Source organism: Pinus tabuliformis, chromosome 7 (genome assembly GCF_031772625.1).
Source record: "Pinus tabuliformis cultivar Carrire ecotype Pingquan chromosome 7, CPIR1, whole genome shotgun sequence".
In the NCBI taxonomy this organism is placed as follows: Eukaryota; Viridiplantae; Streptophyta; class Pinopsida; order Pinales; family Pinaceae; genus Pinus; species Pinus tabuliformis.
The window spans coordinates 559,459,598-559,486,978 of record NC_142293.1 but is presented as its reverse complement, the minus strand read 5'-3'; the positions used below and the strand labels follow the sequence as shown (position 1 = coordinate 559,486,978).

Genomic DNA, 27,381 nt, shown 5'->3' with positions numbered 1-27,381 from the left:
ATTTTAGGGGCGAATTTTCGCCCTTAGGCGAAATTAAGGGGTTTTAAATTTTTAGTGGGAAAATATTTTGTATCATAGTACATTTTTACAAATCACCTCAAATTTATTTTATAAAAAGATTAGGTATGGAGGTTAACCCACCTTATTTTAAAGGAGAGGGTAAAAAAGGTAAATTTAGCCCTTGAAATTAGGAGTTACAACCTTCCATTCGCCCTATTTTTCAAGAATAGGTTTTATTTAAGTGAATCCTATGGGCCAAATACCATATTTATAAAAGAGGTATGGTAAATTAATAAAAATATAAATAAATGAGAGGTATGGTAAATAAATAAAACAATTTTTATATCTACTCCATAAGTCACCTTATATACATGCAAGGATGTAAACAAATAAAAATAAAAATATAGATTTTAAGTGAATCCTATGGGCCAAATACCATATTTATAAAAGAGGTATGGTAAATTGATAAAAATATAAATAAATGAGAGGTATGGTAAATAAATAAAACATTTTTTATATTTACTCCACAAGTCACCTTATATACATGCAAGGGTGTAAACAAATAAAAATATAAATAAAGTGGAGGTATGGTAAATAAATAAAACCTCTTTTTATACTTACTCAAAAGATATGGTAAATATATAAAAATATAAATGAAGTAGAGGTATGGTAAATAAATAAAACCTGTTTTTATATTTAGTCCATAACACTCTTTCTATTTATGAAGGCTTAAAAAAGAGGTTTTATTTAAGTGAATCCTATGGGCCAAATACCATATTTGTAAAAGAGGTACGGTAAATTAATAAAAATATAAATAAACGAGAGGTATGGTAAATAAATAAAACATTTTTTTTTATATATTTAGGTGAAACCTATGGGAAAAATACTATGGGCCAAATACCATGGGCTAGATTATTATTAATAACATGCAAAAAAACATTATTAACCCTAATATTAGTATTAATAAAAATAAAAATAGCACATGGTATTGACCCATGGTATTTACGTGGAATGTAGCCTATTAAAGGGGGAATTAAACTAGCATAGATCCATCTTTACTCTGGATCTACTAAGCCACGTGAGGGATCAAATATCGTGATATGCAAACTAGCATAGAGTGAAAAAATATTTGATCCCTCTCGGGGCTTGGTGGATCAAAAGTAAAAATGGATGTTGTAATTTAATGTATGTTAAACATTTTAACTTGGTTAAAATAAAAATCAATTATTAATTTTTATAAATTACTAATAGTAATTTTTAAGCTCCAAGTTTATGATAACCCATGGTAATACCATGGTATTCATGTGAGCATAGACTATTTAAAGGGGAAATTCTATCATCTTAGATCCATCTTAATTCTGGGTCTACCAAGTGCTCAGAGGGATAAATAGATTTCATCCCTCTAAAAAGTGGTAGATGTGGAGTTAAGATGGATATAGGTTGGTTTTTATGATAATGAAGATATTAAATAGACTTAGGAAATTATATTGTAAAAACATCTTAAGGTGAATGGCTAAAGCTACATTTAGTCACTTCACAAAATTTAATAAAAAATACCAATATCTCCATTAATATTGGTTTTTCTGATTTAACAAAAAAAATTCAAAACAATGAAACCTTATCACTCTTTCCACATCACCCTGGCAGAAAATTTCCCACCATTTTACAGACATTCTCAATATGATATCTTCATGAAAAAGTTTAGGTACTGATGTTGGATTTGTTGTTTGAAAAATAAGCTGGTTTGTACAACCTTTCATCTTCTGTGCTATTCTTAGTTTTTTCTAATGATCTGTAGAGGTTGGAGCCACTGCACCATATTTTCCTAAAAGGTGGAGATTGTTCACCAAAAAGGAAATTAATCTACATGTTACAACATTGTTAAAAAATGTGAGACATATGAGGGTAGTGAATTATGCTAATAAGAAATTTAGATTGGGAGAGACATAATTAAATTTTATTATTTAATTGAAGATTTCCAATTAAAATAACAATGAATCTACATTTATATATTCATATATTGATTGGAAGACTTCTCACAATGGTCACTTCTTTCAATTAGATCCCCTTTAATCCTTTGGGATACCTAATATTTTCTTATATAATATAGTTGGGGCTTGCTACTTGTTGGCGTAAACAAACTTTATGGTTTTTTTTAATAATATTTTTTATCTTGCAGTTGGAGTCTATGGAATAAGAAAGAAATTTGATAACTTGAAAAAAGTGGTAGCTTGACAAAATTTGTAGAGAAAAGATTAATCTCTCTTACCTTGACAAAACTCGTGGTCAATATCAACATCTATAAGAACTTTGTTGTCGAATATTATCAAAACTAATAGAAGGATATGAAAGAGTGTATTGTAAGAGCCTTGAAAAACATGGCCACCGAAACTTGGAACATTGTTTGTAGGAAGAGAAAATTATGTTTCTTTTTTCCAAACATGTATGTTAGTATATTACAGTTTAATGAATATGTTTTCTTATTATCATATACGATTTCATACTTTAATAAAACATTCACCAAGACTTCACAATGTTTTATTATTCAGTGAAAGATTTGCCAAGATCTTACAAGATTTTATAATTCAGTGAAATATTTTCCATCACTGTACAAGATAATATAAGCTGGTGATAGATTCGCCAAAAAAATTATATATACATATTATATTATTGATAAAATCACCTCCCATTTTTCCTATGTATCTTGGGGATTATCCCATTTATTATACATATAAATTTATTGGTTCTTAAAATTTTCCCTAACTAAAATTATCCATACTCATTCAAAAACCCCAAAAGGAAAAACTCCCTTACTCAAATTGGACATTAAGTTTGAACTTCCCATGTACAATGGTGAAGTGAATGTAGAAAAATTAGACAATTGGAGGTATACTACAGGATTTAGAAACTTCATGAACATGACATAAATATCCAGTTGGCTTCATTGAGGCTAGAAGGAGCAGCATTATATTGGTGGGAAGCAAAGACTCAAGAGGAAATGCAAATTCATGGTAAGATATCCATTTCCTGGTTTGAATTTGTTTCTGCAATTAAAATATAATTTATCCTTTAGCCTATATGCAAAAAACCATTATTAGTTGGCATAATTTTAGGGAACTTAAAGGCCAAATAATTCAAGACTATACACAGGAGTTTAGAAAGAGGGCTTTGTTGTTAGGAGTAAACTTGAATTCCCAAGATACACTGTTGAAATATATTGGGGGTTTACATTATTATTTGAAACATACTATCCTTATGTCCAATCCAAGCAATTTTGATGAGGTTTGTGTGAAATCCAGACACATTGAAGCAAGGGAAAGAACATTCAGGAAGAGGGTAGTAAGAAGAAGCCTTTCAAGGGTAAGGAGAAAAAGAAGAGTGGAAAATGGAAGGGAAAGAAGAATGCAAGTGTGAAGAAAGAAGGGGATAAAACCATGTGCCATCATTGTTCCAAAGTTGGGCATGATGAAACCCACTGTTGGAAATTACATCACAAACTAAGGCCCAAGAAACAAAACAATAAGGTAAAAAAAAAAGATGACCGCAACCACACAACATGACCTTGGTTCAGATTCTGGTGATGAGACGAAGATTTCAACCATGGTCACAAAAGGGGAAAAGGTTGTTGCAAGCACTAGTTCCTCACATAATCAAAACAACACTCTAAATGAAGAATCAAGAATAGAGTTGTTTCATGTGAGGGTAGTTTCAAATCATATAAAGATTGATGCATTATTCGATAGTGGTTCACAATCAAACTTAATTTTAGAAGACTTGGTTAAAAAGCTAATCCTTGAAACTGTACCTCATCATAAGCCATATCCATTGGGTTGGATAGTTAGCAATGCAAACTTATAGGTTACAAGGAAGTGTTTGTTTAAGTTCGCCATTACTGAAAAGTTCATTGATGAAGTTGAGTTAGATGTAGTTCCACTTGACATCTCAGGAATCATTTTGGGTAGTCCTTATTTGTATGATAGGAAAGCAATATTTTATCGCCGTGAAAAAAAAACTTATTTCTCAAGAATGGGGTGGAGTACATTGTGAGAGCCCATCGTAAAAAGATGAACATTTCTTTGGTCAATGCAGGGTAGATGAAGAGACTAGTAAATGCAAGTAAAAATTTTGTGCTTCTCATGATCAAGACAAATAATGATATTGATTATGAATCTTTTGAAGGTTGTGATGAAAAATTGGAATATGATTTGTTTGATGTGGTAAGCAAGCATGGCGAGATGTTTCAGGAACTAAAGGGGTTACCTCCCAAGAGGGGAATTCAGCATGAGAGACAGTTGCAGCAAGATGTTCTACTTCCAAACATTGGCATGTATCACATGTCGATTATGGAGAGAATGGAAATCAAGAAGAAAATTCAAGAATTGTTGAACAAAGGTATCATACATCCATCTACTTCGCCATGTGGTTTGCCCATTGTCTTGGTGTCGAAGAAGGACGAGACGTGGCACATGTGTGTGGATTTTCATGCACTGAACAAAATCATGTTAAAGAATTGTTATCCACTCCCAAGAATTGATGATTTTCTTGATTAGTTAAGGTATGCAAAGTATTTCACTAAGTTAGATTTACGAAGTGGTTATCATCAAGTTAGAATATCTGAAGAGGACATTTGGAAAACCTCATTCAAAACTAAACAAGGATTGTTTGAGTGGCTTGTTATGCCTTTCGATTTTACAAATGCTCCAGCTACTTTTATGAGAGTAATGAATGATGTATTGAGACCATTTCTAGATGACTTTTTCATTGTTTACTTAGATGATATACTCATATTCAGAAAATCCAAAGATGAACATGTCATGCATGTAAACAAAGTACTTGATGTCTTGAGAAAAGAACAATTGTTTTTAAAGATGTCAAAGTGTAAATTTGGCAAGACTTCTTTAGTGTATTTGGGACACATTGTTAGAGGAGGTGAGTTGAATATAGACCCCTCTAAAGTTGAGGTCATTCTGAATTTACCCAAGCCCAATACAGTTACAGAGGTAAGAAGATTTTTAGGGGTAGCACAATATTGGAGAAAGTTTATTGCTAATTTTTCTTCCATTGCATATCCATTACATGCATTGACAAGTGTCAAGAAAGTATTCCATTGGACAGATGTACAACAAAAATAATTTGATGATTTGAAGTGAAATATTAGTTCAACACTGGATGCTAGTGATTATGCCATGGGAGCAGTTCTTTTGTAGCATGGTAAACCCATTTCATTTCATTATGAACTTTTTAATGGAGTTGTAACTAACTATCCCACTTATGACAAATAACTTTACGCATTGGTACAAAGTCTTAAGAAATGGAAACACTACTTGATGGGAAAAGATACCATTATCCATACCGACCATCAACCATTGTAGTATTTACAGCCATAATCAAAGTTGCAACAGTCACAACATTTCAAATGGATGGGTTTTCTACAACAATTTCATTTGGTTATCAGGTATAAATAGGGAATCTACAATAAGGTAGATGATTTGATTTCAAGGCCTATTGTAAATTCAACTGTTATATTCAAGCATAATTCTGTTTTGCATGAAAGTTACATTGAACAATATGCAGATGATAGTGACTTTCAAGATGTGTATGAAAGCTTGAGTCAAGAAAACCAAATTGAAGAGTTAGATTATTATGTACACAACAATTTGTTGTATCATTTGGGCAAGTTGCATATTCCACAGGGAGAAATAAACTATATCATAAGGGAGGTGCACACTTCATTGATTGTTGGACACTTTGGTCTAGGCAAGACAATAGCAAATCTCCAAAGGTGTTTTTATTGGCCACACATGTTTGAAAATGTTTCTGGTTTCATAAGAGGATGTTCATTGTGTGCAACAAGTAATCCTAGACATAGGAAACTTGGATTTTACACTCCACTTCCAGTACCTTCACATCAATGGGAAAGTATTTCAATGGATTTTGTAGGAGGTCTTCCATTGCTAAGGAAAGGTGATGCTTACTTGTATGTAGTTGTAGACAGGTTCAACAAAATGTGCATATTAACACCATGTAAAAATAAATTTATAGCTGAACAAACAACTCACATTTTCTTCCAAAACATTTGGGTTCATTTTGGTCTTCCTATTTCTATTGTAAGTGATCGAGATTCTCGATTTGTTGGGAATTTTCGTTCGAATTTGTAGGACATGATGGACACAAAGTTGAAAAAGAGTACAACCTTTCATCTGCAAACAGACGGACAAATAGAGGTGGTCAACAGAACAATCATTCATCTTCTTAGAGGATATTGTAGCAAACATCCCAAGTTGTGGGATGAACAATTGCACTCCATACATCATGCATACAAGAGGTAAAAGCATTCTTCCACAAACACATTGCCATTTGAGGCATGTTATGGGTACTTGCCAAGATCGCCATTGGACTTAATATTTGATAAAGATGTCGCCATCGATGGTCACAATGACATTGATAAGGCAAGGAAGTTCATAGAGAAAATTTAGTTGATACATCATAGAGTGCATGAACAACTTGAGAAAAGTCAAAGCAATGACAAGGCAAGGCATGACAAACCCCAGGTTGATAAAAAATTTCAAGATAGCGATGAAGTTTGGTTATATATTAGCAAAGAGAGACTTCAAGGGTAAGGTAAAAATCTTAAGCCAATTCTATATGGTCCTTTTAAAATTCTGGAAAAGATTAGTAACAATGCATTTAAGCTTGATTTTCCTCCTTATATGCAAATATACTATGTTGTTAATGTTGAGAATTTGAGATTGTTTGAGCCTCCTTTGATTAATGATTAAGGAGAGCATGTTCAACTACCATCAATAGATGATTTATTGCCAGAATATCTTGATGAACTTCAGCAAGATCTCATACTTGATAGAAGAACTAGGACTTCGAAAAGAGGGGATGTCAAATACCTTAGAGTGGGACTCAAGGGATAAAATCCTTCTAAAGTTAAATGGTTGTAGATTGAGAAGGTGAGGGAGCTGTACCCTCACCTGTTGAACATTTGATAGTATATATTTGGGGTCCAAAAGGCTTCTAGTGGGGAGGAATGATCAGACGCTTAGTATTTTGCTCAAAAATCAAAGTTCTCAGAATGGCTCGAAACCTGAACGACTACGTGCATCTCGTAAAAGCGATCCTAATGAAACTCATTTCATTGAAAACTGAGTTTGTATGAGGAATTTATTGAGTTTTGTTTGCTTTGCTAAACAGGTGAAATTTAAAAAAAAAATGGCCAGTCACTGCACAGTCAGCAGTACATGGCAAGTGACTGGGCAAGGTCAACTTGGTCAAAATCCAGTCATGTCTCGACAAGTTTCACAGTTTGATTGGGTTTCAAATTGGTGCGTTGGTGCAATTATATTTGTTAATTTTTGGACCAATGAGAGAATGACATGTGGAAATCCCAGGGGCTGCCATGTGGCACCTTCCAATGGCCTAGGCAGAGATCAGTTCAACAAAAATATTATGTGGAGGCATCGGGGTTCAACTCCATGACCTCCTACCTACAGTGCAAAGCCTTCAACCATCTTCGCTAATGTTGCTGCTTAACCGTTGTAACACACCATATATATTTGAAGTTTATTTCGTTTGGAATGGGTTGTTAGGAGGGCTAGCTCGCAGGACAACCCTCCACATGTGAACGCAAAGGTTGTTACCACAAACGGTTGGGCAGGCAGCTCCATAAATTGTTACCCCAAAAAGTTACTGCAACGGTTAGGCCACATGTGAACGCACTGGGTAAAGGGTTAAGGTTATGTTTATGTCATTCAATGGCTCCAACCATGATGGTTACCGCGAAACATGTGAACAAAATCACCATTACATCAAACAGTTGTCAGCGGCTCCAAAACTCCAACGATCTTCGCGCATGTGAACACGCTATCCAATGGTCACAGTTTGTGGAGGTTAGTTAACGTGGAGGCCAGTGCTATGAAACTATGCCACTAACCACTGCATGTGACCCTCTAATGAATCCGCCAACGGTTTCGGAAACCGTTAGTCTAATCCATGGTAATTAAGCGCTAATCACTCGAGTTAAAATCAGCTTATATTTAATTAATATGGAGTTTAAAATGGTGGAATTTGAGTGGATTCTGATAATTTTGGTGCCATCCACAAATTCAATGGCTCTAACTAGAGTTTTCCAGATTTAGAGGCACTTTTCTAGGGAAAGACTATCAGAGGCATAACTGGAGAAATTTTCGACCAAATTGAGTTGAGGAAAAGGTGTTTCTAGCTAATTTCTACATTATGTACACATTGGTGCAGGTATCATGAGCAGTAGAGCTTTGTAAACAACATTTTTTTCCATATTGAGCTAATATGGAGGCCTAAGTCATGGAAGCTGGACCAAGGAGATGTAGCTCAGGAGGGATGAACTCCTTCATCAAAACACTACGTTAAACTGTCTCTTTGATGGTTTGCTATTCTTTGAATGTCTGTTGTTCAATACTTGTTTTTGAAGCTATTTGTGCATGTATGTCACATAAAACTTGATGAACTTTACTTGTTTCAATCACCAAACAACTTAAGGAAATTTATGCATAGGAAGCAATGAATAAGCACATGTTTATAAATCTGTGATTGAAATTAGCATAGAAAAGCTAACTTTCAATAACAGATCAAGTTGGTATTAGAGAAAAGGTTGATTTTCTTGACTGCTTGAGTTTGTGCAATTAGGGTTTTAATAGTTGCAAATTGTGATGCTTACAAGGTTAAAGTTGTAGAGAGGAGAAGCGAAACTTTTGGTTGCATCTCTTGACGTTATGCCCAGAAGAAGGAGAGCCACAAGGCCATAATCTTCACCACCCAAAGTTCCAATTCTAGCTGCACTTGAAACTACTCAAGTTTTTCCTTCAATTGAAATTGAAGAGGTACAAGCAGTATCAGTTTCTGAGCCTGAATCTATAGCCATTATGTCTAGAGAAAGAGAGCTTGAAGATCCTTCTTCAGAAGAGGAATAATTCAAGAAAACTTTCTTCACTTTAACTGAGATGGTTAAAGTCCTCTATGGAGAGAGGAATACTAGAATGGTTAGAGAGAGTTGTAAACCTCCACATGGAGAAGGAAGCTCAGGAGACAAAAAAGATGATAAGAAGGATTCCAAGGGTAATGGTGGAAAGCCAACTCCATCTCCACCATCTTCAACATCTTCATCATCTCACACAGCATCATCTTCCACTACCACCACTGAAACTCTCCATACTCATTCACAAACCCCAAAAGGAAAAACTCCCTTACCCAAATTGGGCAAAATTCCCATGTACAATGGTGAAGTGAATGTAGAAAAGTTAGACAGTTGGATTCGACAATTGGAGGTATATTGCAAGATTCATAACCTTCAAGAAGACATCATAAATATCCAGTTGGCTTCATTGAGGCTAGAAGGAGCAACATTAGTCTGGTGGGAAGCAAAGACTCAAGAAGAAATGCGAATTCATGGTAAGATATCCATTTCTTGGGTTGAATTTGTTTATGCAATTAAAAGACAATTTTATCCATTAGCCTATATGCAAAAATCCATTATTAGTTGGCATAATTTTAGGGAACTTAAAGGCCAAACAATTCAAGACTATACACAGGAGTTTAGAAAGAGGGATTTGTTGTTAGGAGTAAACTTGAATTCCCAAGATACATTGTTGAAATATATTGGGTGTTTACATTATTATTTAAAACATGCTATCCTTATGTTCAATCCAAGAAATTTGGATGAGGTTTGTGTGAAAGCCAGACACATTGAAGCAAGGGAAAGAACATTCAGGAAGAGGGTATAAGAAGAAGCCTTTCAAGGGTAAGGAGAAAAAGAAGGGTGGAAAATGGAAGGGAAAGAAGAATGCAAGTATGAAGAAAGAAGGGGAGAAAACCATGTGCCATCATTGTTCCAAAGTTGGGCATGATGAAGCCCATTGTTGGAAATTACAACACGAACTAAGGCCCAAGAAACAAAACAATAAGGTAAAACAAAAGACGACCGCAACCACACAACATGACCTTGGTTCAGATTCTGGTGATGAGACGAAGGTTTCAACCATGGTCACAAAAGGGAAAAATGTTGTTGCAAGCACTAGTTCCTCACATAGTAAAAAAAACACTCTAAATGAAGAATCAAGAATAGAGTTGTTTCATGTGAGGGTAATTTCAAATCATACAAAGATTGATGCATTATTCGATAGTGGTTCAAAATCAAACTTAATTCTAGAAGACTTGGTTAAAAAGCTAAACCAAGAAACTGTACCTCATCATAAGCCATATCCATTTAGTTGGATAGTTAGCAATGCAAACTTACAGGTTACAATGAAGTGTTTTTTCAAGTTCACCATTACTGAAAAGTTCATTAATGAAGTTGAGTTAGATGTAGTTCCACTTGACATCTCAGGAATCATTTTGGGTAGTCCTTATTTGTATGATAGGAAAGAAGTATTTTATTTCCATGACAACAAATACTTATTGCTCAAGAATGGGGTGGAGTAGATTGTGATAGCCCATTGCAAAAAGTTGATGATTTCTTTGGTTAATTCAGGGCAATTGAAGAGACTAGTAAATGTAAGTAAAAATTTTGTGCTTCTCATGATCAAGAAAAGGAATGATATTGATTATGAATTTTTTGAAGGTTGTGATGACAAATTGAAATATGATTTGTTTGATGTGGTAACAAAGTATGGCACTATGTTTTAGGAACCAAGGGGGTTACCTCCCAAGAGGGGAATTCAACATGAGATACATATGCAGCAAGAAGTTCCACTTCCAAACATTGGCATGTATCACATGTCGATTATGGAGAGCATGGAAATCAAGAAGAAAATTCAAGAATTTTTGAACAAAGGTATCATACGTCCATCTACTTTGCCGTGTGGTTCACCCATTGTCTTGGTGCCAAAGAAGGATGGGACTTTGCGCATGTGTGTGGATTTTTGTGCACTGAACAAAATTGTAGTAAAGAATCGTTATCCACTCCTAAGAATTGATGATTTTCTTGATCAGTTAAGGTATGAAAATTGTTTCACTAAGTTATATTTATGAAGTGGTTATCATCAAGTTAGAATAGTTGAAGAGGAAATTTGGAAAACCACAATTAAAACTAAACAAGGATTGTTTGAGTGGCTTGTTATGCCTTTTGGTCTTACAAATGCTTTAGCTACTTCCATAAGTGTAATGAATGATGTATTGAGACCACTTCTAGATGAATTTTTCATTGTGTACTTAGATGATATACTCATATTCAGCAAATCCCGAGATGAACATGTCATGCATGTAAACAAAGTACTTGATGTCTTGAGAAAATAACAGTTGCTTTTAAAGATCTCATAGTGTGAATTTGACAAGACTTCTTTAGTGTATTTGGGACACATTGTTGGAGGAGGTGAGATGAAGATAAACCCATCTAAAGTTGAGGTCATTCTAAATTGGCCCAAGTCCAATACATTTACAGAGGTAAGAAGCTTTTTAGGGGAAGTACAATATTGGAGAAAGTTTATTGCTAATTTTCTTGCATTGCAGCTCCATTACATGCATTGACAAGTGTTAAGAAAGCCTTCTGTTGGGGAGATGTACAACAAAAATCATTTGATGCTTTGAAGCGAAAGATTAATTCAACACCGGTATTGGATCTTTTGGATCTTAGACAACCATTCGAGATTCAAACGAATGCTAGTGATTATGCCATGGGAGCAGTTCTTATGCAACATGGTAAGCCCATTTCATTTCATTTTGAAATTTTTAATGGAGTTGTAACAAAAAATCCCACTTATGAAAAATAACTTTACGCATTGGTACAAAGTGTTAAGAAATGGAAACACTACTTGATGGGAAAAGAGACCATTATCCATACCGACCATCAACCATTGTAGTATTTATAGTCATAGTCAAAGTTGCAACAATCACGACATTTCAGATGGATGGTTTTTACAACAATTTCATATGGTTATCAGGTAGAAATAGGGAATCTACAATAAGGTAGCTGATATGCTTTCAAGGCCTATTGTAAATTCATCTGTTATACTCAAGCATAATTCTGTTTTGCATGAAAGCTACATGGAACGATATGAAAATGATAATGACTTTCAAGATGTGTATGCAAGCTTGAGTCAAGGAAACCAAATTGAAGAGTTGGATTATAATGTACATAACTATTTGTTGTATCATTTGGGAAAGTTGTGTATTCCACAGCGAGAAAGAAATAGTATCATAAGGGAGGCACTTCATTGTTTGCTAGACACTTTGGTGTAGGAAAGACATTAGGGAATCTCCAAAGGTATTGTTATTGGCCACACATGTTTGAAAATGTTTCTGGTTTCATAAGAGGATGTTCTTTGTGTGCAACAAGTAAGCCTAGGAATAGGAAAATTGGATTATACACTCCACTTCCGGTACCTTCACGTCCATAGGAAAGTATTTCAATGGATTTTGTAGGAGGTCTTCCATTGTTAAGGAAAGGTCATGATTACTTGTATGTATTTGTAGACAAGTTCAACAAAATATGCATAATAACACCAAGTAAAAAGGGAATTACAGCTGAACAAACTACTCAACTTTTCTTCCAAAACATTTGGGTTCATTTTGGTCTTCCTACTTCTATTGTAAGTGATCGAGATTCTCGATTTGTTGGGAATTTTCTGTTGAATCTATGGGACATGATGGACACAAAGTTGAAAAAGAGTAAAACCTTTCATCCACAAACATATGGAAAAACCGAGGTGGTCAACAGAACAATCATTCATCTTCTTAGAGGATATTGCAGCAAACATCCCAAGTTATGGGATGAACAATTGCACTACATACAACATGCATACAACAGGGCAAAGCATTCTCTCACAAACACATCGCCATTTGAGGCATGATATGGGTACTTTCCAAGATTGCCATTGGACTTCATCTTTGAGAAAGATGTCGCCATCTATGGTCACAATGACATCGATAAGGCAAGGAAGTTCATAGAGAAAATTCAGTTGATACATCATACAGTGCATGAACAACTTGAGAAAAGTCAAAGCAGCTACAAGGCAAGGCATGGCAAACACCAGGTTGATCACAAATTTCAGGTTAGCGATAAAGTTTGGTTATATATTACCAAAGAGAGACTTCAAGGGGAAGGTAAAAATCTTAAGCCAATTCATTATGGTCTCTTAAAATTCTGGAAAATATTGGTATCAATGAATTTAAGCTTGATTTGCCTCCTTATATGCAAATATACTAGATTGTTTCTAATGTTGAGAATTTGAGATTGTTTGAGCCTCCTTTGATTAAGGATCAAGGATAACATGTTCAACTACCATCAATAGATGATTTCTCACCAGAATATCTTGATGAACTTCAGCAGGATCTCATACTTGACAAAAGAACCAGGACTTCGAAAAGAGGCGCTGTAGAATACCTTAGAGTGGGACTCAGGGGACAAAAGCCTTCTAGAGCCAAATGGTTGCAGATTGAGAAGGCAAGGGAGATGTACCCTCACTTGATGAACAATTGATAGTATCTTTTGGGGTCCAAAAGGCTTCTAGTGGGGAGGAATGATCAGGTGCTAAGTATTTAGCTCAAAAATCAAAATTCCTAGAATGGCTTGAAACCTCAACGAACTCGTCCATCTTGGAAAAATGATCCTAATGCAACTCGTTTCACTGAAAACCGAGTTCGTATGAGGATGTTATTGAGTTCTGTTCGCTTTGTTAAATAAGCAAAATTTGCAAAAAAAAATGCCCAGTCACTGCACAGTCAACAGTCGGTACTAATGACGTGGAAAGTGACCAGGCATAGTCAACTTGGTCAACATCCAGTCATGTTTCGACAAGTTTCACAGTGTGATTGGGTTTTAGATTTGTGCGTTGGTGCAGTTCTATTAGTTAGTTTTTGGACCAATGAGAGAATGCCACGTGGAAATCTTGGAGGCCGCCACATGGCACCTCCCAATGGCCTAGGCAGAGGTTAGTTCAACAAAAATCGGTGCAGTTCTATTAGTTAGTTTTTGGACCAATGAGAGAATGCCACGCGGAAATCTTGGAGGCCGCCACGTGGCACATCCCAATGGCCTAGGCAGAGGTTAGTTCAACAAAAATATTATGTGGAAGGGCCGGGGTTTAACCCCGCGACCTCCTACCTACAGTCCCAAAGGCTTCAACCATCTTCGCTAATGTTGGTGCTTAACCATTGTAGCACACCATATATATTTGAAGTTTATTGCATTTGAAATGGGTGGTTAGGAGGGTCAGCCTGCAGGCCAGCCCTGCACATGTGAACACAAACATTGTTACAACAAACGGTTGGGCAGTTGACTCCATAAACCATTACCCCAAATAGTTATCGCAACAGTTAGGCCACATGTGAACGCAACGAGTAAAGGGTTAAGGTTATGGTTATGTCATCCGGCGGCTCCAACTATGACGATTACCGTGAAACATGTGAAGACAATCACCGTTACATCAAACAGTTGTCGACGGCTCCAAAACTCCAACGGTCTCTGCACATGTGAACACGCTATCCAATGGTCACGGTTTGTGGAGGTTAGTTAACATGGCTTGGGAGCTTCGGCATTGTGTCTTTCCTATATTCTTTTCACGTAAAAATGAGGGTGATAGTGCAGATTTATTAGTGAAAATAATTAATCCTGCAAAGGGTTCGATAGGCTAAGTGCCCGGGGAAATGGAAAGGAATGAGAGGAAAGAATGGGAAAAAAATTATATACCCCATCCCTCGAGGCGATAGAAGGAGTTGGGTACATGGAAACAAGGGAGAAGAATCAAGACAAACCTCCCTCAAAGCCTTGATCACTTGTTGGATGACAATTATTGAGTCTCTGAAAACTATTAATCTAGTGATTTTCCTTGGTCCCATGCATATTGCGAAACAATTTTTTCTTCAAGGTTAAAGAAGGCCCCACTTACTCCTACGTCCCCTGACACCCCTCAATGTTATTAATTTTATAAAGAAATAGTTTTTTAATGACTTTATGTAAATTTAACACCAAATTCTATATCTTAAAAAAAATTAAAAAAATCCTTCCTTTATTTAAAAAAAATGATTAGATTGTTATCCACAACATCAAGAAATTTTGAAATTTTTTAGAAATGTTAATCCCTTGAAAACATTATATATGTTAAAATTTATATTTATAATTTACTATGATTTAACTTAAAACTATATAAAACTTTTCAACTTTACTCTATTTATATTTATATATAATACATTTTTTTTAATTAAAATTATTTATAATTTTGAAATTTAATTTTAAAAACTCATTGAAAACCATTTCAAATATTATATATAAAAGATATTAAACAAATTATGAGTGTCCGATTTAAAAAATTACATATCATTCTCATTAAATTTTAATATTAATAACTTATTGCCAAGACACTTGGTGATGAGATTAGTTAATAATATAACAAATATAATATAGATAATTAACCAATTTTAATGTAATTGTTACCATTTTCTTATTAAAATTATATATAAATCAATCATATTATAATATTAAAGTGGGTATAATTATATAACAAAATAAATTTTAAAAATGAATAATTGAAAAGTTAAATATCACCTGGAAATTCCAAACTTATTATAGATTGATGAAGGGAACATTCCTTCCAAACTTATTATAGATTGATGAAGGGAACATTCCGAATAAGAAACCACAGTCAAAATATTTTCAAATCTCATGCATTTCTCTCATATCTCTCATATCAGTTTTCATCACATTCATAGGAGTCAAAGGTCCAAGAATTGTGTAAGAACAAATTCAAATGGACAAAGGCACAACAAAGCTCTTTCAACAAAAGGATCACCAATTTTCGGAACAATGCGATAAAGTCAATTTTCCTTCAAAGCAATTTACATGTTTTTATTTGACTGTGGATTATAGTAGGACAATCTTATTTCCCCTATATTTTTTTTCTTTGTGACTGGTTTTTATATGTTCCTCAAAACTGACAGATTATATATCTCCCCTACACACAACTATGAATCCTTACAAGACCCTTCATACACCATTATTATTTTGAGATTTCTCAGCTGTACTTCGGGCATATATAAACCATAAACAAATCCTTAAAAGCCTTTTAAAAAGCAATGATCAGGAAATTACCATATGTAAATGGTCTAATCATCATTAACAGCGGAAATGCATTACTTTCAGACATTGATCTGTACCTCTTGCACTAGTACGTGGTTAGGAGATGGGATATCCTTCGGGCATATATAAAACCTAAACAGATCCTTAAAAGCCTTTTAAAAAAGCAATGATCAGGAAATTTTTGTATGTAAATGATTTATTATCCTTTTAGATTACATTAACAGCGGAAATGCATTACTTTTAGACATTGATCTGTACCTCCAAACCCAAAGACTGTTGCACTAGTACGTGGTTAGGAGATGGGATATCCTCGGGATCTCGTTCAGGCTGCACCCATTTTCCATACGAGTTGCGGACGAGTCCCTTGTTCTCCAATTGATACCAGTTCCCCGCCACCATTAACTCCGGCCTCAGCATGTCGGAAGCCTTGTTCACCAACGCCACGTCTCGTTTGGCATCCCCTGATCGGAATGGGGCGCACCAGCTCTCGAAGCCATCCAACAAATGAAGATATCCCTCCAGGTTGTGATAATCTGCAGGGTCGAGATTTGGTTTCAGAGAAGGCGAACGTCCGTGTTCCAACTTGATTTCCACTCCAACGTGAGCGTATGTCCAGGGGAAACGGTCAAGCAACGGCTTCATCAGTCGCTCGAATTTTTCCATCCCTTCGTTGAAGACGATCCCGGGCATCTTGGGGACCATGTCCTGTTTGCTCACCACGCGCAGAACCTTCAACCCCATCGCCTCCAATCTGTCTTTGAAAGCCCAGTTGCCCACTCTCGGACCTCCGAAAGAGAAGACAGTCACAGGGACGGTCCTGTCGGGATCGGCTTTGTGCGAATTGAGGCCCTACGCTGCGATCTCGTAGGCGCTGAGCAGAGCGAGGGCACCACCGAGGCTGTGGCCGGTAATAGTTATACTCACGTCTTCTCCTTTCTGCGTGTACAAGTCCACCAGGCGACCGAGCTCCTTCATTGCCTGCTCGGAAGCGCTGAGCTTGTTGTTCTTGGTGTTGTGATCCTTTGAGGTATATATGCTCAGAAACCCTCGCTCCACCTTCACTGATGAATTCTCGTGCAGGCTCCCCACCTCTCCTAAGGGATGGAGAAAATCCTGAAAATCCTCCATCCACTCGAGCTGCGTCACAGTCCCCCTCCACGCCACCACGATATCTCGCCTCCCCAGGCGCCTCACCTCCTCGTCTGTGCTCACCGCAACGTATCCAATCCAGTTGGGCTCCATGTATTGTCGTCCAAGGAAGATGGGCGGCCGAACCATTTAGGGAGGTGAATGTCCGACATGGCGTAGAGATACTTAGTGATGTTGTAACCCGCGTTGTCCAGCCCCACCTTGTGGAACATCTTGTCTCGCCCGTATTGGCAGCTTCCGCAGTATTTAGAATGGGGCTCAAAGTCGAATGCTTCGTAGGTGGCCTGCGCAAACTCGCCGTATCTCACGATTTCTCGTCTCAGATTTGGATGCAATCGATCGCCCACAAGCCCTGCCCAGTTTTCTGATCCCTGATAATGTCGCCAGTTCTCATGGCCAAGGGATTCTTTGGGCGAGAGCGGGAGAATTTCCTGCACGGGATCAAGGGTCCCAAAACTTTCGTGGTCGCCGGGGATGATCGAACGGGCAATCGGCCTGTCGACGACCTTGATGTCGAGAGAGAAATCAGGCGGCTGGGCGGTCTTACGAACACCAGAGTTGCGCACGTTCTGTTGGGGTTTCTCCTCCACCGCCCTTACGAGAACAGGCGACCACCCCTTCTGTTTTACGGACGGAAGGAGATCGGAGGGGTTATATAGATTTACATATGGCTGGCAGACGAGAGCCTTCGGCAGTGTCGGTTTCATAGTGAAGAGAATGCAGTCACCAGAAGTAGCAGCCGGAATATGGCTGGGATTTGTTGCACAAAACGCCGGAGCGTGAGATAAAGAGATGTGCGCCGATTGAATCATGGCGAGAGCGTATACTTCCAATTCGACCACGGGATTCAGTTAACCAGGGAAATTGAAGAGGGCATAGATTTTGTGGAGTAAACAAAGGGATTGTAATGAAGAACGAGTACGATTTCCAATTACGGCGGAAACAGCTGTTTCGATCTGAGAGAACGAGCGGCCGTTTTAAAGGAAAAATGAAATTAGTGTGAACGCGTTATCTCGCGTATAATGTCGCGGAAGAGGCTGTTCCATAAATTGCCGCGTAATCTTGAGGTCTATCATCGACTTCTGTAGGGCTTTTTCTGCTCTTCACGGGCTTTTTATGCCAAAAAGGTAGTCACTCGCACAACTATATTAATAAATGTGAGTTGTTTTTAGTGCGATTTTTTGGAAGCTTTTCCTGTGGGTTTTTCCTTGTTTAGTTTCTCTAAAATCTGGTAAGAATTTATTGAAATCACAAGTTTGATGGGTACTCAAGATTTGACCTTAATTTTATCACAAGTTTGATGGGTACTCAAGATTTGACCTTAAATTTTTCCAGCGGATTCCAACACTGGAGAGTCCAAAAAGTCACACTAAACACAACTCCTAATAAATGTGGTTGATATATTAAGAAAATTTATATCAATCAACTATATTAATAAATGTCATTGATATATGTGAATAGTAATTATTTAATATTAAATAATAGTAGTAATTACTTCAAAAAATGTAAAAGTACACCAAGGAAAAAAAGATTGGGAAAAATCATCCAAAAAAATAATTAAATATAAAACTCTTATTTTTAATAGAATAAATATTATATAAATATTAATGTGTCAAGGTCTTGTAGCTAGCGACTCATTTCCCAAGCCACAAAATGGTTCCTAGTGCGATATTCCATTAATCTGGTCCACACTACTTCAGGAATGAGGCTAATGTTCTTGCTACAAAGAAAGCACAAAATATGTTGGATTACAAAGAGCAACCTTCTACTTCATTGGTTGCTTACTTGTTGAAGGGAATTTTCCATTAGGACATTTGAATATCTGAGAGTAAGATTCTTGATGGAAAAACACGTAGGTGAATAGCTAAATGACTACAAAATTTATACAATTCCTTACTTAATTCTTTGAGTGTAGGAAACTGTTGGTTTTTATGTTGCTATGCAGAGCAAGGGAAATTGTGAAGACAAAATGGACGAGTTTTGGGAGACCACAAAAATGTGTCGTTATATTAACAACGATTAAAAATTTAGTGACATTAATGTTGTTGACAATGCTTCAACATCCATTAGTTCGCCACAATCATTAATGTTGAAATGGTTAAGCTTTGACTGAACATAATTAGGAAAGGATATTTTATTTATTCGTACATGAATCACAATAGCTGTAGGACGCTAGAAAACAGTTGGCCCTGTCCAATCCATGTGGGAGTAGGAACATGTTTATGACTAGAGCCATGGATCCACGGATCTGCTTGCTGAGATAAGATAATTTGGCTTCAAAACTAGGGTCTTTCCATCAAGAGAGACGACAAATTCTGCCAGCAAGACCTACATTAGACTGTAGACTGAATAGCCATGGAAGCAAACAAGGAAGAACACGGCCAGGAGAAAGCCTGGCGTCGAACCTAAGGTGACTAGGGAGTATTAGCGGGTCCGAGAAATTTCCACCTTTTATTCATGCTCATGAGGATTGACTAGTGTTGGATGGCTATATGGTGCCAAACGTTTTGGGTTCGATTCTTATATGCTCTAAACACTACTCGACATGAGGATTGGCTAGTGTCGCAAGTTGGATTGCTAGATTGTACCAAAAGTTGTGGATTTGATTCTTGTATTCTATTAACACTACTCGAAAACTAATTAAATTCTTCCATTGCAAGAAAGAAGAGGAAAGAAGTGGCTACACCATCTCCATATTCAAGATAATTATCACTTGTGGCATAAAACACATGAAACGTAAATTTATAAAAAATAAACAGCAATACCTCCTTCCTTCAGGCGATGCATGGGTTGAGGCAACCATGGTGTGGGTGCACCTTTCAATTTCACAAATCTTCTTTTTCCATTAGGGTTTCTGCAAAACCCTCAAATTAGGAGTAGGAAGGCTCAATTTAGAGCTTGAAAAATGGCACATCCAAATATGCCATCCTCTTCGTCTCTACTGTCACTGCAAGCGACAACCTCACACCTCATATCTCTTTAGATCTGAATATTTGAAAGGATAGATAGATCTGATTGCTTAATCGCTTGTTGATTCAATTTGCTGGGCAGTGTGAAACCCCAACATCAATCCCTATGGCATGCATCCTCAAAGACTTCATGAGAAACACAAAGATGTTGCCAATGTGTTGAATTGTATGGAAAGTGCAACATGGTGTTTCAGACACCAAGCAACCTCAAGAACTGGAAGCACATTTAGTGTCTTCGGTGCAAACAATTATTGCTCGATTTCAAGTCACTATCAACAATGGGATGACACTCACACAAATGTATGAATGGTTGATCTGCACATACTGTAAGGGTATAAAAATTCTTGTTTTCTTCTCTGCAAATCCAGGAATAATATTATACCTTAGGAATATGAACTTTTAGATTAATTAAACAAAGAGATTGATGTTATAAATCCGAGGGACTAATAAACCCTAGGGATTAATACTAAAAACCCAAGAGATCATAAACCCAAGGGATTAATATTATAAATCCAAGCTATATAAAGCCTAAGATAATTATTATAAACCCTAAAATAAACATGTTTCAGCATGGTTGAAAATGGTTGATTTTCAAATTGACACATTCTTTGTCATAATGCGATGTTCGACCATGGTTGAAAATGGTTGATTTTCAAATTGAGACAATCTTTGTCACAATGTGACATTGGACCATGGTTGATTTTCATATTGAGACAATCTTTGTCACAATGCGACATTGGACCATGGTCGACCATTGTTGACCATGAATGGCTATGCTTTTCACAATGTGGCGTTGGACCAAGAGACAATCTTTGTTACAATGTGACCATGATTATTGACCATGGTTGAATTTCATATTAAGATAATCTTTTTCATAATGCAATGTTGGCCCATGGTTGACCATGGTTGACGATGGTTATTAACCATGGTTGATTTTCATATTGTGACAATATTTGTCATTCGGTTAACCATGGTTGATTTTCATATTGTAATATATTTGTCACAAAGTGACATTGGACCATTGTTGACCATGGTTAAACATGATTGACCATAATTTACCATGGTCGACCATGTTGACCAATGTTGACCATGGTTAAACATGATTGCCCATAATTTACCATGGTTGACCATGTTGACCATTGTTAACCATGATTGATTTTTCATATTGAGAAAATCCTACGATAAACCCTATGGCAAATATTATAAATGGTAAAATAAACATGGTTTACCATGGTTGATTTTCATATTGAGACAATCTTTGTCACAATGCGACGTTGGACCATGATTGACCATGATTAATTTTCATATTAAGACAATCTTTGTCACAATGCAGCGTTGGACCATCGTTGACCATGTTTGACCAAGGTTAACCATGGTTGATTTTCATATTGAGACAATATTTGTTGCAAAGTGACATTGGACCCTTGTTGACTATGGTTAACCATGATTGACCATAATTTACAATGGTGACCAATGTTGACCATGGTTGACCATGATTGATTTTCATATTGAGAAAATCCTATGATACATATTATAAACATAAAATAATGATTGTTGATTTTCATATTGAGACAATCATTATCACAATGCGAAATTGGACCATGGTTGACCATGCTTGCCCATGGTTGGGTTTCATATTGAGACAATCATTGTCACAATGTGACATTGGACCATGGTTGACCATGATTATAAACCCAATAGATTTATATTAAATCCTAGGATTAATATTATAAACCATATGAATAATATTATACCCAAGGAATTTGAACCCTTCGATTAATAAACCCAAGGGATTGATAATATAAATCCAAGAATTAATACTCACGTAAATCTCATTATGGTTGGGTGGAAGTCAATGAAGGGCCATGCTCCCTCATTCTCGGTTTTATTGGAACGGTAGGAAGAGTCGTTGGAATGTCTTTTTCTTTGAAGCATTCCATCGATGACTGCGTACACTGTGGGGTGACAATTTCAAAATGGTCAAGAAGCACACGGAATGAATTTAATCAAGCATCAAACTAAATTCGAGTTTCTTTGTAATATTTATTTTATTGTTTGAAACGCTGTAATAAAAGATAATTTTGATTTTTTTTGGGTTAAATTAATGAATTTTTTTAATAATATTTTTTTTCTTCTCAATTCTCTTATATTAGATTATAAGAGATTCTTTTAGTGATGTTATTTTATGATTTTAAATTTTTTTATATTTTTGATGATTTTTTTTTTTTTTAATTCTAACAATGTGAAATATATCATGAAGTAATTATTTTGATGCTTATTATGAATTAATTTTTATGGAGATTATCAACATTTAAACTTAATTATGATTGTGCATTTTGCAATATTAATATATTGGATGATATTTTCTAGAGATTTATTCTAAATTTTTTTAATGAGAAAGTCAACAAAAAGTTTAATGTATTACGTAATGTTTTCAAGAGATTTACCCTAAAAATCTTTAATGAGAAAATCAACAAAATATTTAGAACCATACTCCTAACTTTTTTCAACAACTAAATTTTTCATTTACAATACAATATATATCATCAAATACATCCAAAACCATAATTCATTAGCTAAAATTAAATTACATATTAGTTATTATCTTAACCATATTTTATGTTAAAAAACTAATTGGTATTTATAAACACCGTCCTTTTATATTTGGTAAATTATTTTGCTTAGCTTTAAAATTATAAATCAACAAATTACTAAAGTATCTCTGAATCAATTAGTATTTTGATTAATACCGAAATGATAAGTCAATAAATTACTAAAGTTCCTTAGTCTCACAAGGATCTACTCATATAATCCATATATGTACCTTTGTCACATTTTTTTTTTAAGATAAATTAAATTTACTTTCACACATATAAACTAATAAAGTAAGAAAAAAATACATAAATTATGATTTTATATCTATATATATATTTGATATTTTTTAATTTTTATTTATTTATGTATATATATAAAAATGTAGAAATAAAAAACTAAAAAATATTAACTAGCATATATATCTATATCTCTCTCTGTCTCTCTCTCTCTCTCTATATATATATATATTCTCTTTAAACTTAACAATCATATTAATTAAATCGCTTATAATTTTGATAAGCGTCAATTTTACATAATTTTGATTAATTTTGTAGGATTAAGTGTCTAGCATTCTCCCTCTTAATTTGAAGGGGTGTTTATGAGTCCAAGCATCATTCTGAAACTTTCAAACTTTTTTTTTCCAAGTTCTTTGGTGAATATGTTTGCAATTTACTCATTTGTGGATCAATGTTGTTGGTGAATAATATAGGCCTCAACATGATGTCAAATCAAAAGATACATTGTATTGATATATTTGGTTCGATCATGGAATTTTGGATTCTTGGCCAATTTAATTACATAAGTGATGTTAATTAAAAGAGGAGTAGAGTGCACTTGTTTCTCCTGTGAATATTCTAGAATTTTTCTTAGCCACACAATATTTTTGGTTGCTTATACAATTGCCACATATTTTACGCTTGTTGTGAAATATGTTGGCACTGACTATTTGTGTGACCTCTAGGAGATAACTCTTGATACAAGACTCATAACATAACCTAAAGTAAATATTACTTTTTTTTCCTTATCTCCATCAAAGACTGAACTAGAATATCCAATTAAGCTAAAGGCATACACCTGTGTATATTTGAGTCCAAAGTATTGAGTTCCTTTCAAGTACTTTAAAACTCTTCTTGCATAGACCAATCATCCCTCATAAGGCTTTTGCATAAACCTAGAAAGGATTCCAATAAGAAATGAAATATATGGTCTGGTAGTGATGAGGTAGATAAGACTTCCTACAAGTTGTGTGTGTGTTTGTGTGTATTGAGAGGAAAATTCAAGTAGACCCGAAGGGATCACATCCTGCTGGAAAAAATAATCGAAGCCTAACCTCAAGGGCATCGACGAGAATTGACCCCGTGACCTCCCATTAGCAAGGTTCTTTAGCAACTGGTACTCGATATATTGAGCTCACCCTCAGGGCTAGACACTATCTATACTTAGTTACATCCTCAAATTAATTTCCTTCTTTAGATGTGAGCTTTGGATTTTGTTCCATTAGAGTGGACAAAAGTTTGCATTCAACCATGCCAAATGCGTTCAATAATTCTCCAATGCACTTCTTTTGAGAAATGAATATATATCTTATATGTTGGGTCACGTTAATGCCCGAATAGTAGTTAAGATATCCTAAATATGTCATTTCAAACCCCTTCTTCAATTCTTTCTTTATGATGCAATATAGTTTTCATTGTTCATTGTCATCAACATATTGTTGGGTCTCCGTTTTGTCCTATTTTCTTTATCTATTTTCTCTCATGCTGTCGAATGGCTAAATAATTATTTTTGAAGAGTATTTGATACTTCTTTGTTTTAACAGGATTAAAATAGCATTAATGAGAAGTTTAATTAGGGGTTGTATGTTCGCAGGATTAAAATTGGTTTTATTATACTTTGGGACGTGCCTGCACCAGTGCATCACATGCTTGCACCATTGCAGTTACCTGCCTACACCATGCAATGGATTCCTGCACCGTTTACTTGCTCGCACTTTGAGAGACTCATGGATTGCACTCACATTTTCTATAATCTTTCTGCTATCTCTGCGCATTATGGGTTTCTAAATTATAAACCTCCAACGTTTTGTAGATGGTGCTTTGGGAGGAGTGTTGATGGAATGTATGAATCAGACTGGCAAATTCTTTAGGCCCTTCCCATGCAAGTGTTACAAAAGGTTCTTGAAAGAGAATCAAAGTCACTAGAGGAATGTAAGTTGGATGTATCAGCTGCCAGAAAGCGCCAGAAAATGATTGGATATGTGCCTAAACTTTTCAACATGATACACCATATATTTCTTTCAAGAAAACGCTTAATGCTTACGTGACAGTAGCTTGTGCACAGGATACTATCAAATCACATTGATGTCACTGATAGAAGTGAAGTCAAGGAGCAGACTGAATTCAGTGGCAACTGAACAAGATACTATCAAATCACACTGATGTCACTGATAGAAGTGAAGTCAAGGAGCAGACTGAATTCAGTGGCAACTGAACAAGATACTATCAAATCACACTGATGTCACTGATAGAAGTGAAGTCAATTTGCAGACTGAATTCAGTGGCAACATCTTCAGTGGTTCTTCACTTTTCATTCTTCGATATTGTAACTTGGATGATTCACTGCAAGGAGAACACAACCTTGTTTTTGATGATGCTCTTCACCGCTTGTATAAAACTAGAGAGCTAGACTATATGGCCTACATTGTATTGAGGATGTTTGAATGTAGGTAGCACAAGAATATCCACAGAGGTTCCGTATTGAGATGACATATAGCCGCGGTGCAGGTCTCAGTCCTCTCGAGGCTTCACCACGTTATCAAGATCATACCCTTCCTATTATGGGTCCAGAGAGATTGCAGAATGCTCTTATCACTGCCCGCGATGTGGAGAACGCCTGAAGCAAATGACCAAAACCACATCAACGCTGGAGTCAACGCATTCCTCTGGCCTCATCTATGCAGCCATGTGGTCATGATACAGTGTAGCACCCATCCTACGTGGAGTCCAGCGATAGCACCATTCCTAGAAAAGAGGAACAATTCGCCAAAATCATGTCTGTTTCGAAAGTTGAAAACTAATTTTATTTATGGAAAATTGTTGGGATCTGCTTCCTCTATTCTAATCGGCTAATTAAAAGGCCCAGTTGTAACTTGATGTTATATAATAGATTTCCTGGAGCAACAAGAAGTTAGCTTAGTTAGTTAATTAATTAGACAACAGGGAAGGAAATCGACCTAGCTAGGGATAGTGCACATCAAAGGAAAGTGCAGAAGGGAGGAGAAGCTGTCCCAATGTAGCAGCATGCAAATTCCAGTTGTGCATCGCTTCTCCTGCTTATTGGAGTTAAGCCGATGTCTGTTTGACGTAAAAGAATGTTTTTTTTAGGATTAATTGAAGCAATTTTTATCTATGCCTTGTCTATTTGTTTACTGCATCTAATGAATTCGATTTCTGTGTGAACTAGGAACTCAAAGAGGGTGCGAATTGGCTGGGTTGGCTACCAGAACAACTCGACAGCGCTCTAATCTCTTAGATTCAATAGCATTTAGATTATTAATTGCTGTGTGAATTTTATAGTTTCTTTCTGCCTTCAATTTCTAGTTCTAGAATTAATTTGATTTGTTGCAAATTGTTCCTTTACAAACTATTTCATTTGCTGCATTGCTAATCAAATTTGCACTTGAAATATTTTAAACAAACATCATGTCCTTCCAGATTGTTCGAATCCACAAGATTGGCTCTACCTTTATGAGCTCTAACTCGAATTCTGTAAATTAATCCAAATCTATTAATTTATATCTAAAGCTACGATTGTTACATTTGCTAAGTTGATATTTATAAATAAGGAAACTACACTATGTTTGAATCGATAAATGTTTAATTACCATTATGGTTTCCTTTAACTTCTGGACAGTTTGCAAGATTCATTTTCGGGGACAAGTAAGGCGAGATACACATTAATTTAATTTCCCTAATAAGTTCATTTACACAATAAATTTCCTTGTTATGTTGCTGATGCTTTCAACTTAACTTTACAAAGAATTAGTGCAAGCAAAATGGTTTTAATTTCTTTTGAACTTATTCCAACATTTACAGTCTTTTTGTTATTATGCCGACACTGCTTTATTTCCCGTTATGATTTCCTTTCTGAATTTCCTTTCGCATTGATTGCTTTTATTTCCCGCATGATTTTAATTGTTTGGATTGGTGTTTTCTTGAATTCTCTTTTAGTGTAGGATTTCATTTATTGATAAGATTAATACGCAAGATATATTAGCATTTATTTTGTAGGTTGTCAGGGGCTTTCTTTGGCATTTCCAATGCCGTGTCTCGAAGTTCATGAACTATCTGGATTGACAAATTAAATGTTGGTACATTTATAGACCCTATACTGCACCCAACATTTTGGTGTCGTTGCCGAGGAGGCGCTCAGGGGATTGACCTTGGTGATCTGCCACAATTGGTTTTTTTTCCTTCACCTAGTTTCTCTTGCAATTTTATGTTCTTTGAATTTATTTCTTTCCTACACTGTTGCTTTAAGGTTTCTCATTTTCAACTCCAGATTTCTCTAAACCATCTATCATTGAGTGTGATGCTTCGGATTCAGTATAGGAGCAGT

General features: G+C 35.7%; 1 pseudogene; it reads right to left on the bottom strand.

Annotated features, from left to right (window-relative positions):
- Positions 1-16,061: 16,061 nt before the first annotated feature.
- On the bottom strand, positions 16,062-18,012 carry LOC149248615 (phospholipase A1-Igamma1, chloroplastic pseudogene; annotated as a pseudogene).
- Between the last annotated feature and the right edge of the window lie 9,369 nt (positions 18,013-27,381).